General features: G+C 32.6%; 1 long non-coding RNA gene across 1 annotated transcript; it reads right to left on the reverse strand.

Annotated features, from left to right (window-relative positions):
• Window positions 1-8872: 8872 nt before the first annotated feature.
• Window positions 8873-11149, reverse strand: LOC128290153 (uncharacterized). The gene is made up of 3 exons (XR_008279793.1): window positions 11021-11149; window positions 10063-10104; window positions 8873-9162 (listed from the first exon to the last, which is right to left on the reverse strand). It is a non-coding gene; the product is annotated as an uncharacterized LOC128290153 (long non-coding RNA).
• Window positions 11150-15195: the final 4046 nt, after the last annotated feature.

Here is a 15195-nt window from a genome sequence, read left to right on the forward strand (position 1 = left end):
TAAATAAATAAATTTAATTATCACTTTAATACATTTCATGTTCATATGCAACATTCTCTATAATTCAACTATTATTTATAGTTCATTCAAAGCTGTCTACTTGAGTCATAGTCACTAAATTATTTATAACTTGAGCTAAGGAACTCCAAATTAAGATCCGTTAATTTTACCTGAAACTAGACTCATATATATTTTTACCATAAAATTTTCATAATTTTTGGTTTAGCCAATCAGTACATTTTATTCTTCAAAATCACCCCTGTTTTGTTGTCTAACAGTTCTAACCCTTCTTCACTAAAAATAAATTATCTCTTTATAAAGAATTCAAATGATGTTCTTTTTTGTTTCTATTAAAAATAGACTCATTCAGAATTCTAGACATATAAATTTAAGTCCCTAATTATTTTTATTCAATTTTTATAATTTTTCAAATTCAGAACAGGGGAACCCGAAATTCATTCTGACCTTGTCTCACAAAATTCATTATATCTCAAAATTTACAAATCCATTGCTTATAATATTTCTTCTATGAGAAACTAGACTCAATAAGATTTAATTCCATATTTTTTTCATCTTCTAATTCGATTCCTAAAATTTTTGGTGATTTTTCAAAGTTAGTCTACTGCTGCTGTCCAAACTGTTTTAGTGCAAGCTGTTTATTACCATTTTTCCCCTAAGCTTTTAATAAATGATAATTTCGTCCCTACTCAATTAGCCTCTCAATTGAGCTGATTTTTCTCAATTAACATTTTATTCTATCACCTTAAACTAGTTTACAACCTTTAGGAATCAAAATTTCAGTAATAAACTTTAATTCCAAACATTTTCACAATTAGGTCCTAAAAATCAATTTCCATTGAAATTGCCTAATAAAATCATCTCATAAACAAATTAAAGCTTTAATTTCATTCTATTTCATCATAAAATTACAGCACTCAACCATGGTGACTTTCAATTTCATCCATGAAATCAAAAACTAATGAATTTAACAAGAGGACCTAGTTGTAAAAGTCTTAGAAACACAAAATTACAAGAAAAAGGCAAGGATTAACTCACTTGGTGCAAAAATTATGAAATACCAGCTTAGAGAACCCTCCTATGGCGTTTTTAGCTGCTGGAATTGAAGAGAAATGAAGAGAAATCTAGATATTTCCTATTTAGTCCTAGTTTTATTTAGTTAATTTTGCAATATTCCAATTTTACCCTTAATTTATCAATTTTTCTGCTGATTTCATACCCTTGCCGTCCAGCCCAAATAACTTTTGGGTCTAATTGCCTTTTAAATCCTTTCTCATTAGACTCTTAAGCTATTTAATCACTCTAGCAACTTTTACACCTATTACAATTTAGTCCTTTTCATTTAATTGACTACCCAAACATTAAAATTTCCTAACGAAATTTTAATACCACATTAATAAAATTTCATAAATATTTATAAAATTATTTTCGACTCGGTTTTACGAGATAGAGGTCCCGATACCTTATTTTATCCAATTTCTTCAATAATTTCTTTTTCTAACTAATCACTAAATCGATAAAATTTTCCTATCAATATTTTCATACGATTTTCCTATCATATCAATTTTCAAGCAAAAATATTGAAATAAATTTCTCTTTAAATCAGATCTATGGTTACGAAACCATTGTTCCGATAACCTTGAGTTTAGGCCATAACACATGACTACCACACGCTCAATCTTCAACCCAAATTTGAGCTGCCATTTTTTGAGTTTTCAACTCAAAGTCCCTTTGGTCTTAAGGTGCCCTTTGCGAGTTTTTGTCTCGGCCTCTTTTTTTTTTTAGGTGAAGTATTTCTTGAAAGAATCTAAAATCACAAGATTGAACAGGTTTTTGCCATCCATCTCGGTCAAAATCAACGCTCCTCTAAAAAATACCTTCTTTATCACATAAGGTTCTTCCCAGTTTGGCATCTATTTCCCTCTGAAGTTCTTTTGTATGGGAAGGATCTTTTTCAATATCAGGTCCCCATCATGGAATTCTTTGGGGTGAACCTTTTTGTCATAAGCTAGCATCATTCGTTTTTGGTATATTTGACCATGACGGATAGCTTTTAGCATCTTCTCTTCGATCAACTTCAATTGATCATATCGAGATTGGATCCATTCTACTTCATCTAACTTCAATTTTGATAAAATTCGGAGAGAAGGAATCTCGAATTCAATTGGCAAGACTGCCTCCATTCCATAAACCAATGAGAAAGGCGTTGCCCTGGTGGAGGTCTTGACAGAGCAAATGGTAATTTCTCATACCAATCTTTATAGGTCTCTGTCATTTTCCCTACAATCTTCTTAATGTTCTTAATTGCTGCCTCTACTACGCCATTCATTTTTGGGCGATATGGTGATGAGTTAGGATGTTTGATCTTGAATTGACTGCAAACCTCCGATATCACGTTATTGTTCAAATTCAATGCATTGTCAGATATGATCCTTTTTGGCGTTCCATATCGACAAATGATTTCCTTCTTCAAGAATTTGCTAATTTTCGATTTCGTGACATTGGCATAAGAAGCGACTTCTACCCATTTGGTGAAGTAATCGATGACCACAAAGATGAATTGATACCTATTGGAAGCTTTTGGTGATATCGACCCAATAACATCTTTACCCCATATAGAAAAAGGTTATGAAGAAGTTATAATATGAAGAGGTGAGGGAGGCACATGAACTTTGTCTCCATAAATTTTGCATTTATAACACCTTTTGGCATAGTTGATACAATCCCCTTAACTGGTGGACCAATAATATTCGAATATCATAATTTGTCTGGCCATTGTAAAACCATTAGCATGTGTTTCGCAAACACCCTCGTAGATTTCTTCCAAGATTTTCCTGGCCTCGATAGCATCTACACACCTTAGCAACACTTGATCTTTTCTTCTTTTGTATAAGAACTCTATAACAACTCGTTTTCAGTGAAATCAGAACAGTAGTTTTGGGACCAAAAATTCGAGTTCGAAAGAAAATTTATTTTAACATTATTTTATGGTCTACTGTATTATAGGAATATCGTATAAAAATTGCGTTAAGTAAATTTTACCGATTACATGTTTAATTGATAAAAGGACCAAATTGCATAACATGCAAAAGTTAAATTCTAGTAGCTAAAGGGATTAAATAGCTATGGAATTCAAAATTTGAGGTCCTTATATGGCAAATAGACCATTTAGTAGAGTTAGTAGATAAGTACGATGATTCATCATTGGAGATTTAAGAAAAGAAAAGGATTAAATTGAAAAGATGATAAATTAATTAAATACTAAAATATCATCATTTTCATCATCTTTCCCAAATAAAAAGATGGAAACCCTAGCCATGAAAACCTAAGTTCAAGCAAGCTTATTTGGCTTAATTAAGTAAGCATTCTTGTCCTGTTTTTAATAATTTTTATATTTCCAATATCGTAATAGCTTAATCTAGCTATCTCGAGGATTAATTTATAAAGTTATCAAAATATTAAAGTTTTGCCATGGATGAGTATGCATGAATTATGAAGTTTTATGCTAGAGAATGAAAGATTGTTGATAGATAAACAAGTTTTGTAAAGAGAAATTTGATGAAATTATGGTTTAGGGACTAAATTGAAAAGATGTAAAATTCATGAAATTTTTTTAAATTTTTTGAAATACATAGGCTGCTAATGTTATATGTAAAAATTGAATAGGTTTGGAATAAGGATTAAATTGCATGAATTTTATTTTTCGAGTTTAGGGATGAAATCGTAATTAATTAAAAGTATAAGGGCAAAATAGTGATTTTTCCAAAGATGTAAATTGGATTGAATTGAATATAAATTGATGTTAAATTCATTCATGTAGATCCGGATAGATCAAATACGGAGGTAGATCAGGGAAATGAGAAAGTAACATGTTAGTAGCTTTTGTGTAGACGAACATTATCGAGGCAATTTCGTGTAATTAAACTGTATGTTTATATGTTTGAGTTGAATGTTATGTATGTGAATTTTGTAATGGTCATGTATGAAAATCAATCATATGTCAGACAATGTCCAACAAATATTAAGTCCCGTTTGAATAAATGAAATTTGATGGATACAGGGTTCCCGAATTGGTTGTGGTCTTACATGTGTTACGGACACACAACAGCTTAAAAGAGCGTCCTGTTATAAGCTCTCAGGAGCTTCTCGTTATATGGTTCTTGCGAGCTTCTCGTTAATAGCTCTTTGGAGCATCTTGATTGGTTATAATCCTGGATGTGTTGTAGACACACTACAGCTCTTATGAGCGTCCCGACATATGACTCTTTGACGCTTCCCAATTAAAGACTCTTTCATGAGCTTCTCGATTAATGGCTCTTCGGAGCTTCTCAATATTGGCTCACTTGAACTTCTTGATATTAGCTTGTATGAGCTTCCCGTTAATGGCTCTCCGAAGTTTCCCATTACATGGCTCACACGAGCTTCCCGTTATAAGGCTCGAAAGAGCTTCCTGTTTATATAATCGTATGAGCATTCTCGAATATGAGTTGATGGATTACAGATTTGTACACTTCATGTGTACTACCCGTGTTTCTATCGATATTTTAAATGATTCAACGGGCAAAATCCTGAAATGAGAAAATATATGAATTTGAAATGAATCATTATCCGTATTTACTGAAATATATGGAAATGATTTGTACATGTTATCTGGACACATGATGTGGAAAATAGATGTATATGGAAATTTTTTTATTATTGAGCTCATATATGTTTCTTGATATTTCTATGAAATACATGACTAATATGCTTGGTAAGGATATGTATTTAAGCATTTGGCTAAATTGGTTTGAGCATGTTTAGTTTGCTTACCTTAAATGTGAATTAAATGGTAAGTTAATTTCCCGTTATACGAACTTACTAAGCATTAAATGCTTATTGTGTTTTATTTCCTCTGTTTTAAAGTACTTCGGAAGCTTGTTGGGTTGGAAGCTCATTGGGTTGGAAGCTTGGTGGAGATATCTCACACTATCCATCAACTCAGTTTGGTATATGTAACAAACTAAATTTTGGGTTATAATGACATGTGTCGAAACCTTTTTCTGAAATCGACTTTTTATTTTAAAAAGAATTAAAATGGGAGTCGCCACCAATCACTTTTAGGAGGTATGATCGGGTCACCTCGTAATTTGGTCGTTTTAATAAGAGGTTTGATTTATTAAAACAATGTTTTTGGGTCTACAAAAATCTAGAAAATGGGTTCGGGAATCGGTTACACACAAGGAAAGATTAGCACCCTCGTTACGCCCAAAATTAGTACCTAATTGATTACTTAATGTCCTAACATCGAGAATTGAAAATTTGAAGAGAATTTAACATGCGATCCTTTTGTATTAATGTTATTAAGATATGATTAAATTAAATTAAATTAAATTAAATAAAAAAGGCCTTATTTCAAGTTAATCGAAAAGAAAGACCATGCCCCGAGAGTTAGGACACGATAAATTGGATTCTCGAAAACCAAAATAATCACCATTTGACCGCTATCTAAATCTTGCTTTTTGTTGTTTTAAATAGGGTATTCGGTTATTTTGGTTTTAAGAAGATGTCATACTTCGTAGGTTAGGAGCATAACTCCTCAAATTCCAAAAATAACGAATATTGCCTCGATTTTGAGTATTTTCTATACATTTGATAAAATGACGTTATTTCTTAAAATGATATACATTTAATTTATTTGGGCATAGTGTAAAAATGAATAAATATATTTTAACATGACGACATGTAATTAATGAAATAAAACCAAATAGTGATGGGTAAAATAAAATGATATTAGAATGATAAATAAATAAATAAATGAAATAAAAAGACTAAAAAGTAAAATAAAAATACTATGCTAGCGACTAGTAACAATGGTATAATAATAGGCATAATAAAATATGAAAGTATAATAATAGTAGTAATAAATCGAATACCAATATGCATAATAAAATAATAATAATGGTAATGATAATAAAATATAAAAGTACAAAAAAAATAAGTAATGTAAATTCTAAATATTTAAGAAGGTAAAGAAAAATAAATAAATAAAAGAAGAAACAAAATGTATAATAAAAAGAAAATAAATCAATTTTAAATATTAAAAAGTAAAGGAATAATAAATAAATAAACAAATAATAGATAAAATAATATATATAAAAAATCTATCAAGGATCGAAGTTAAATAAATAAGGATTAAATCGAAATTGAAATGAAATTGAGAGCCTAACTTATAAAAATAAAAAATAATAGGGGACCAAAATGAAACACGCTAAAATCAACAAGGACTAAATGGAGAATTATCCCAAAGCTCCTGGACACGTGTGTAACATCCCGAATTAGGGCCTAGTCAGAATAGTAGTTTCGGGACCACAAATCTGACCTAAAAAAATTATTTTTATTATATTTTTATGGTTTATGATTTCACGGAATGATTTTGTGAAAATTTCGTTCGAAAATTTTGACGTTTGAACACTCAATTTAGTCAAAAGGACTAAATTGTAAAAAGTGCAAAAGTTGAGTTCCACATGTTAGAAGTGTCCAATTGTTATGAGTTTTCAAATTGGAGGTCCTTAAATGGTAATTAGACCATTGGTTAATTTTCGGTCAAAAATAGACATGAAATGGGTGTAATAAAATATTTTGTAATAAAATATTTTTAAGTTAGGGGCATTTTGGTAATCTAATAATATATATATTTTTGGTAATCTAATAATTAAAAGAATTAAAAAGGGAAAATAAGCCAAAATTGGCTATCATCTTCTCCATCCAGGCGAAACTAGCATGGACACCATGGCTAGGGTTTGGTTCAAGCTTCCAAGCTCATTTGTAAGTGATCGCAAGCTCCATTTTTAATGTTCTTTACATTTTTGAAGTCCTGGTAACATGATCCACTTATTTCTACCATTATTTTGAGCTAGGGTTTATGTTTAAAAATTTACCCATGAGTTACATGCTTGTATTTTGATATCTAATGGTAGAAAATGAGTGTTGGGTGTTAAATAAACGACTTTTACTAAGTGATTTTCGACGAAAACGTCTGAAAGGACCGATTTGTAAAAGTTGTAAAAATGGTATAAAAGGGTGTTATGATGAGAATTGTAGTTTTCTATAGCTATGAAAATGGTTCGGCTAGGCCTATAGAATGGGAAAATTGAATAAAAATCACTTTACGAGCCTAGGGGCAAAACTATAATTTTGACAAAGTTTAGGGGCAAAAAATGTAATTTTTTCAAAATATGATTTTGGGTCAATTTTAATACTGTGAGTCCTAAATAGACTATATTTGAAGTGATAGATCAAGGAAATCGAGATTCAGGCTTAAATCAGGAAAATACAAGTTTTGGACTAAAATAGTAATTTTGCCGTTTCTGTATTTGAGGTAAGTTCGCGTGATTTAATAAGCATATTATTCATGCTGTTATTGTTATACATGAAATATATCTTGCTATGATTGTATTGAATTTGACGCTAATGGACATTTGATGGAAATTGACATTTTCAATGAAATGAATAAGTTTGTATGAAAACTAGGTGATATGTTATTTTTATTGTATGGACTAATGCCTAAATAAACATGAAAATATGTTGAATTGAATGTACATTGCATGATCATCTATGCATATTGATATACTTGATAAAAAGAGAAAATTCCTGATTGAATAAAAAGGGATATCCGATGGATAAATCATTGTTTACATGACATGAGATCCTGCATGTGTTGCAGAAAAGGATTTAGCCTGGACGGGTAATCCGCTGATCTCAATATAGAAAGGATCTAGCCCGAACGGATGTTCCTTAAGTGATCGAGCCTCCCGAAGAATATGAGTGCATTAAGGATTTAGCCCGGATGGGTAATCCGATTAAGGACTGAATTTAGCTTAGACTGGTGATTCAGATCTGAGCTTATGAGAGTGTATGTCATTGTAAGGGATTTAGCTTGGACTGGTAATCTCGACAACACTCTGTGAGTTATGATACGGGGGATTTAGCTTGGACTGGTAATCCGGCCGTAATGAGAGAGGTTCGCAGGAGTGTGTACTTTAAATGATCACTTGCATGACTTGACGATAAATGTGATATCCATCTAGATTCCGAGGAATTCAACAGGAATTAATATGAGAAATGGATTGGAAATACTTGAAATGATAAACTCATTTATGCTTAGATGGAAATTATTGTCATGTTTGGATGAGTGGTTGTGCTAAGAGATAACACAGGTACATACTCGAAACCCATGAGCATGTGTTTGCTATGTGAAATGAAATGGACTTGTGATAAGAGTGCAAATGAATGAGTGATATTTATGAGAATAATTTCTATGACAAATTTGTGATGGTTATCATTATGTTGCACTAAGATAGATTAGTACAATAGCAGCAGTCTGACTTTGAAAATCCACCAAAAATAGCGAAAATTGGGTTAGAGGTTGAGTAAAATATGAAATTAAAATTTATCGAGTCTAATTTCAGATAAAGGAAACGGTGTAAGCAAAGGAATTTCATATGATGAGATATTTGAATTTTTGTGAAACAGGGTCAGAGTGATTGTAACACCCCTTACCCGGCCCAGACGTTATGGCCAGATCCGACATGCCACATCGAAGCATTCAAAACATTTCCGTTCCAGAAAGAAAACTTACTGAGTGTTTTAAAAGATGATTTCATTATAGGTTAAAGTGAATGGAAGCTGTGCACCAGGTAGGAAACCGGAAAAGAGAAGGTGAGTCCATCGGACTGCTTAAGTACCAAACTCCCTTCGGATCCAATCCTAGACATGCAAACCGCCATTGCCATACCTTAACGTCATGTATATTTCTAAGAAACTGATTTGATTAAGTCCTTTTTAGGAAAAGTGATTAATTTTGGAAAATATCTTCATTACGGAAGCTTTGCTTATTTTCGTGTTATTTTGAAATCAATTACTGTTTTTGAAAATGCGCCCTAAAGCTATCCAATTTAAACAGTTAAATATAAATATTACCTATCTTAATAAAACATATAAAAACCATCAAAAATAAATAAGCGGCCTTATTACATTTAAAAGCCCAAAATCTTAAACGTAATTAAAAGGATATCTAGTTCACCAGAAGAAAATCAAACTTTCAGAACGGGTGGCCACTCCGAATTCCCTCACAGCTCCAAGCCCACTATGGTTGGGGATTACCTGCGTGGATGAAAATAAAAGGGGTGAGTTTGGGGAAACTCAGTGTGTAAAATAACCCAACCATAGTCTAAATCAGCTCAACCCACAGAAACAGAATAAGTTGGCCTTAGCCCAGAATAGAAATTTAGAATAAAGGCCATAGGCCCATAACAGAACAAAACATATATTACATGTTTATGCAGAAACCCAACCCAGATTCATCCATAACACCCCCGTACCAGCCTTACACCATGTGGGGAGACTACTCGACCCACCCAACCGCTACACACCACAGAAATCGCAGCGAGGCTGCCAGATATTGTGACGAAGTCACCAGATCTGAATATTGTGGCGAGCCACGAGCAGATATATGTGGCGCCCAGATCGAATAATTGTGGCATAGCCACCAGGACAGATATATGTGGCAGAGCCACCAAATCAGATAATTGTGGCATAGCCACCAAGACGCTTCCTCCATAGTATAACCCAAGTCCCCATGCAACAGATATATAACCATGGCATACATCATACAGAATCAGATCGTCATGCTTTTCAGTCAAAAGTAACCCTAGGGGTATAATGGTAATTTTGCATACATAGGGGTATTCTAGTAATTTAACTATTTTTAAGGTTTTTATACATAACATAGCCATTTACGTACGATCAGAAACACTTACCGCATTTTTTTACCAATTTGGGCCCGTTGGCCCATTATCCCGTTTTTTGCCCATTAAGCCCAAAAATATCAAAATGCACAGAATCGCGCACTCTGCAGTCTTATCACTTTAATTTACCATATACATCAAACTATTAATCTCATGAGCATTCACACACTCGCAAGATCTCAAAATACCAGCTTTTCTGCATTTCGGCTTTTCGGCTTGTGCCGATCTAGTCTATAAGAGGGTGTTAGTTACACACCTTTTTGCGACGATATGCTGACGAGATCCACACATGAACGGCCTACAATTGAATTACTAACACGTTAATCTAACCATTCAAATACAAACTACGTATTAACCCCTTACAATATTCGGCCAACCACACCTACAGATCATAGTAAGCTTATAAGAAATCAATAAGCAACTCATTAACAAATTTTTGTCAATGTTTACCACATAATCATAATTTCACTGCAAGCTGTCTTCCTGAGCAACAGTCAATAAATCATTTATAATTGGAGCTACGAAACTCCAAATCAAGTGCCGTTAATTTTTCCTAAAAATAGACTCATATATCTTCTATCCATAAAATTTTCAGAATTTTTGGTTTGGCCAATCAATACCAGATTTTTCTTAAAATTTCTCATGTTTCACTGTTTGACTAATCTGGCCACTCTTCATTACGAATCAAATTTCTCATTGTACAGAATTCAAAATATGTTCTCGTTTATTTAATTTGAAACTAGACTCAACAAGCTTTAATTACATAATTTATGCAGCTTCTAACTCATCTCCCACAATTTATGGTGATTTTCCAAAGTCACGTTACTGCTGCTGTCCCAAGCAGATTTATTACCAAATCACTCTTTCACACCTAACTTGCATGCTTGTTATTTAAACATGTATATCACCAATCAATCATCACATATCTATGATTTTACTTAAGTATAATCTCCATTTCATCATTTTAAAGCACAACATGTTAGCCGATTTTTCCCCTTAGCATCTAAGGCACATGCATGCTCATTTGTTTGGCTCAACTTCACCTATCTTCTATTTTTCATCAAAAGAACATGAAACAACAACCATTTCCTTCATTTTAATTCATGACTAAATGCTCACAACACAACTAAAAACCAAAATATGCTTCAAGAGTTAAGGTAGAATCAAGAAGAACTCATGAACATCAAGATAGAAGCAAACTACCATGAACTTACCTTCAATTTTCTTCCCCAAGTGACCAAACATTCAAGAGCTTTCTCCTCTCCTTTCTCTTCTCTAACTTTCGGCTATGATGAACAAAGATGGACAAAACTTTATTTTTTTCACCACTTTTTCTTTTAATAAAATTTCATATTTCATCTATTTAATTCTTTAATACAAAAGACATGAAATGCCCATCATGGAACATTTACCTAACCCATTATCATGGAACATTTACCTAACCCATTATCATGGAATATTTACCTAATCCATTATCATGGAACATTTACCTAACCCATTATCAATTTGTACCATGAATTATGGATATCAAGTGCTCATATTGTTTACAACAACATGATGGCTGGCCACTTCATGTAAAATGGGAGGTTTGTCATGCAAATCCTCCTATTTTGCACTCCAATTTATTTGGCCACTTCAATTTAGCCTATAGCATTTTCAAACATTTTCACATAGGTCCTATTTCATAATTTCACCCCCCTTTTTCTTATGGAACAAAAATTAACTAAAATTGCCGGGTTCTATCTTAAGCTTGGGCCTTCTAGAGGCCCACTAACATAATTAAACCTATGCCAACATTCACAGAATTCTCGAAAATTGGGGAATTACAGCGATCTCGGACTCCCCTGTCTTAACTTTTGAAAATCATTAAAAATTGTGAAAAAATTATTATGGGTTATAATTTATATGCGTAAAATCCTTAATGAGTATATTTTCAAGGGAAATAGACAGAAGCATCATTCGGGTTCCGTACTATGAGATAATTAATTCATAGTGAAGAGAGGTTAGAACTGCCAAACAGGGGTAAATTTAAGGAATAAAATATACGTATTGGCTTGATCAAAAATTCTGAAAATTTTATGGTAAGAAGATATGTGAGTCTAGTTTCAGTGAAAATTAATGTTTCTCAATTTGGAGTCTTGTAGCTCCAGATATGAATAATTTAGTGACCGTGACTCAGGAAAACAGCTTGACTAGACTTTGAATAAATAGAAAGAATTTAAAAATAGCACGTGATCACATTGCTTATTATTTTTCATGCGAGCTTACTAAGTGTAAAGCTTACTCCCTCCTTTCTATTTTCTTAGTGTTTTCAGGTAGGCTCGGGATTAGAGATCATCGAAGGCAGCATCACACTATTGAGACATCATCTTTGGAATATTAATATATATATGCTAGCGATTCCAAGTGAGTGGCATGTATAGGGACTTAGTTTTATGATAGATGTTGTTATGAGTAGCCAAATGTATTGGCTTATAATGATTCATTGTATATAGCCATGAGATGTGGCTTATAATGATTATGGCTTGTAAGCCTATTTGTTCATGTTAAGTCCTAATGCTTGTGATGTGGATATGCTTGTTGAAAATGCATGTTGGTGTATAACATGTGTGTATGATGAATGCTTCATGACCAATCGAACCACTCATTGCTATGAGAAAATGCATGATATAGGAAAAAGAAAAAAAGAGATGATGATGTTGATTGAACTTGAATGCTCAAAGTCTAGTGACACAAATGATAAGTGAATAATTCTAGACTATTAGTAAAGGTGGTGCAATAGTAAGATTAATGGTTATGGACGTTCGCATCTAGACTTAATATTGCACGAGTATGCGAAATATGTGAATAATGACATGTTAATGTTAAGAATATATCTTATTGAAGGAGGTTAAATCATTAAAATGATGCTATGATATGTGTCCTTAATATATGTAATGAATTGTGTAAATTAAAGGTAACACAAAGGCTTGGAAATTAGCCTAAGTGTTAGTCACAAGAGCAGAGACACGACCATGTGTCTCAACCGTGTGGAGGGCACGGCCTAGCACACGGGCGTGTGGCTTAGCTATGTGGTTCATTTTGCGTGATGACATCATAGTCAGAGAGTTACACGGCCTAAGGACATGGGCGTGTTTGTAACAGCCCGATTTAGAACCTAGTCAGAATGGTGGTTTCGGGACCATGAATCCGGGTCATAAAAATATTTTAAAAATTATTTTCTGTGTTTATTATGTGTGAATTTGTGTGTGTGAAATTTTCGTGATTTAATTTTATCGTTTGATTGTCCGATTTAATAAAAGGACTTAATCGCGTAAAATGAAAATTTGGTGGTTATTTTTAAAAAGGTTCGAATAGTGGTTGTTCTTTTAATGTGGAGGGTTTATGTTGCATTTAGCCCATCGGTAATTAAAGTGGACGGTAATGGTTAAATAAGTAATTAAGTAAAATGTTATTATATGATATAACATACCATAATTAAAAACAAGCTTTCATATGTTTTCTTCTTGCCAAAATAAAAAAATAAGAAAAAAATAAAAGAAGCTAGGGTTCGACCATCTTTTAAGCTCAATCAAGGTACGTGTTTAGCTCAGTTTTTGATAATTTTTACGTTTTTGAGATCGTTGCTAAGTTATCTTCAAGACCCATGCTTGAATTTTTAATTTTGATGAATATTTTGAGTTGTGCCATTATTTAGAGCTTGTGATTTTCGTTGTTTGATGATGAAATATGAAAGATATGTTTTAGATTAACATGTTTTGTATTGAAGTTTTTAATGATTTTGAGTAATTAGGACTAAATTGCAAAAATTATAATTTGAGGGACTAAAATATGAAATAAATGAAATATATGGACTTGTAGGAATATGGGTAACATTCGGCCTAACATAAGTGTAGTGAAATTTTGCATATTTTGTGTTTTGTGCAATAGGGACTAAATTGTAAAAGTATAAATGTCACGGGTAAAATCATAATTTGCCATTTATGTGTTTTTGAACTAAATTGAATGAAAATATGTTTGAATGAGCTTAATTTGAATATGTTTAGATCAAGAACCAAAGAAATCGGGTTTGGATCGGGGGAAAACGAAAGTTGTCGACTAGCTGTCCCATTTCGTTTTATATCGTCCGAGGTAAGTTTATAAGCAAATAGACGTACTTAATTTTTTATTAAATACAAAGTATACATGCTGAAATGAAATATATGAATCTATATATGCTATTGCCAAATGTGTATAAGCATGGTAACCTTGTTCATGCATTCGTTTCGACCGAGTTACGACATTCGAAAGTCCCGTATGAACCTTAGGAATAGTTAGGATACATATGTCATGACATAGGATCCCGGTATATGTGTACGAGTAAGACCATGGCATTTACATGTGACTCCGATATATGTGTGCGAGTAAGACCCTGTCTGGGACAGTAACATCGATATGTGACTACATGTAAGATCACATCTGGGACGTTGGCATTGTATGATATGTGTGATTATCTGAGTGTCCTATCCAATTTTGAATGGTTCATCAGGAAAAGATAAGTTGTAACCAAATGTGTATAACGAGCTAAATGGCCACGTATGAATTAACTTGTTGTTTACTTTGAATAAGGTAAGTATGTGACTTGATTACTTGTTACAAAATATGTGTGATGCAAATGAATGACATTTGTGACTATGGTATGTATATTCGGCCTTATGGAAAAATGATGTGAATATTATGGAATTGATTCTTGGATATGTGTAAATATGACCATGTATATTCAGCCAAATAAGTAGTACTAGTTCATGATACTGTATTATGATTTTTTTTGAGTTTAAGTATATGAGTATAGGTATAATAGGTTGTATAAAGCCATAAGGCTTTGGAAGTTGAATGATAATGTAATTCGGTTTAGTTTAAATTAAGTTGATTATATTATTAGGTTGTTTATTTGGTTATGACTTACTAAGCTATAAAAGCTTACTCTGTTTGTTTTATAGATTTTTGGATTCAAGTTAAGAGCTTGGGGATCGTCAGCAAAGTCAATTACACTATCGACTGTATTCGGTACCTTTATAAGTTGAACTAGAATTATGGCATGTATAGGCTGGATTATGTTTTGTAATGTTGGATTTTTGGTTATGTGTAATCTAAGCCATGCGAAAATCGCTTAACTTTATGTTTGAATTTGGTTATGATGCTTATAGTTTATGTACGTCTTGGTTATACTGTTATGTACTATTAATGCATAGTAATTGTGGTAGGTATTATATGCTTGGAGTGGTTGATGACTTTAGACATATATAAGTATGGTTTGGCTAAGGTTATGTATGGATAAAGGTACTTGTGAATTTGGTATTCGGCTATTGCTATCATGTGATGTTCGCTTTGGAACTGGTTGATGATTATG

This window comes from Gossypium arboreum, chromosome 3 (genome assembly GCF_025698485.1).
Source record: "Gossypium arboreum isolate Shixiya-1 chromosome 3, ASM2569848v2, whole genome shotgun sequence".
Lineage (NCBI taxonomy): Eukaryota > Viridiplantae > Streptophyta > Magnoliopsida > Malvales > Malvaceae > Gossypium > Gossypium arboreum.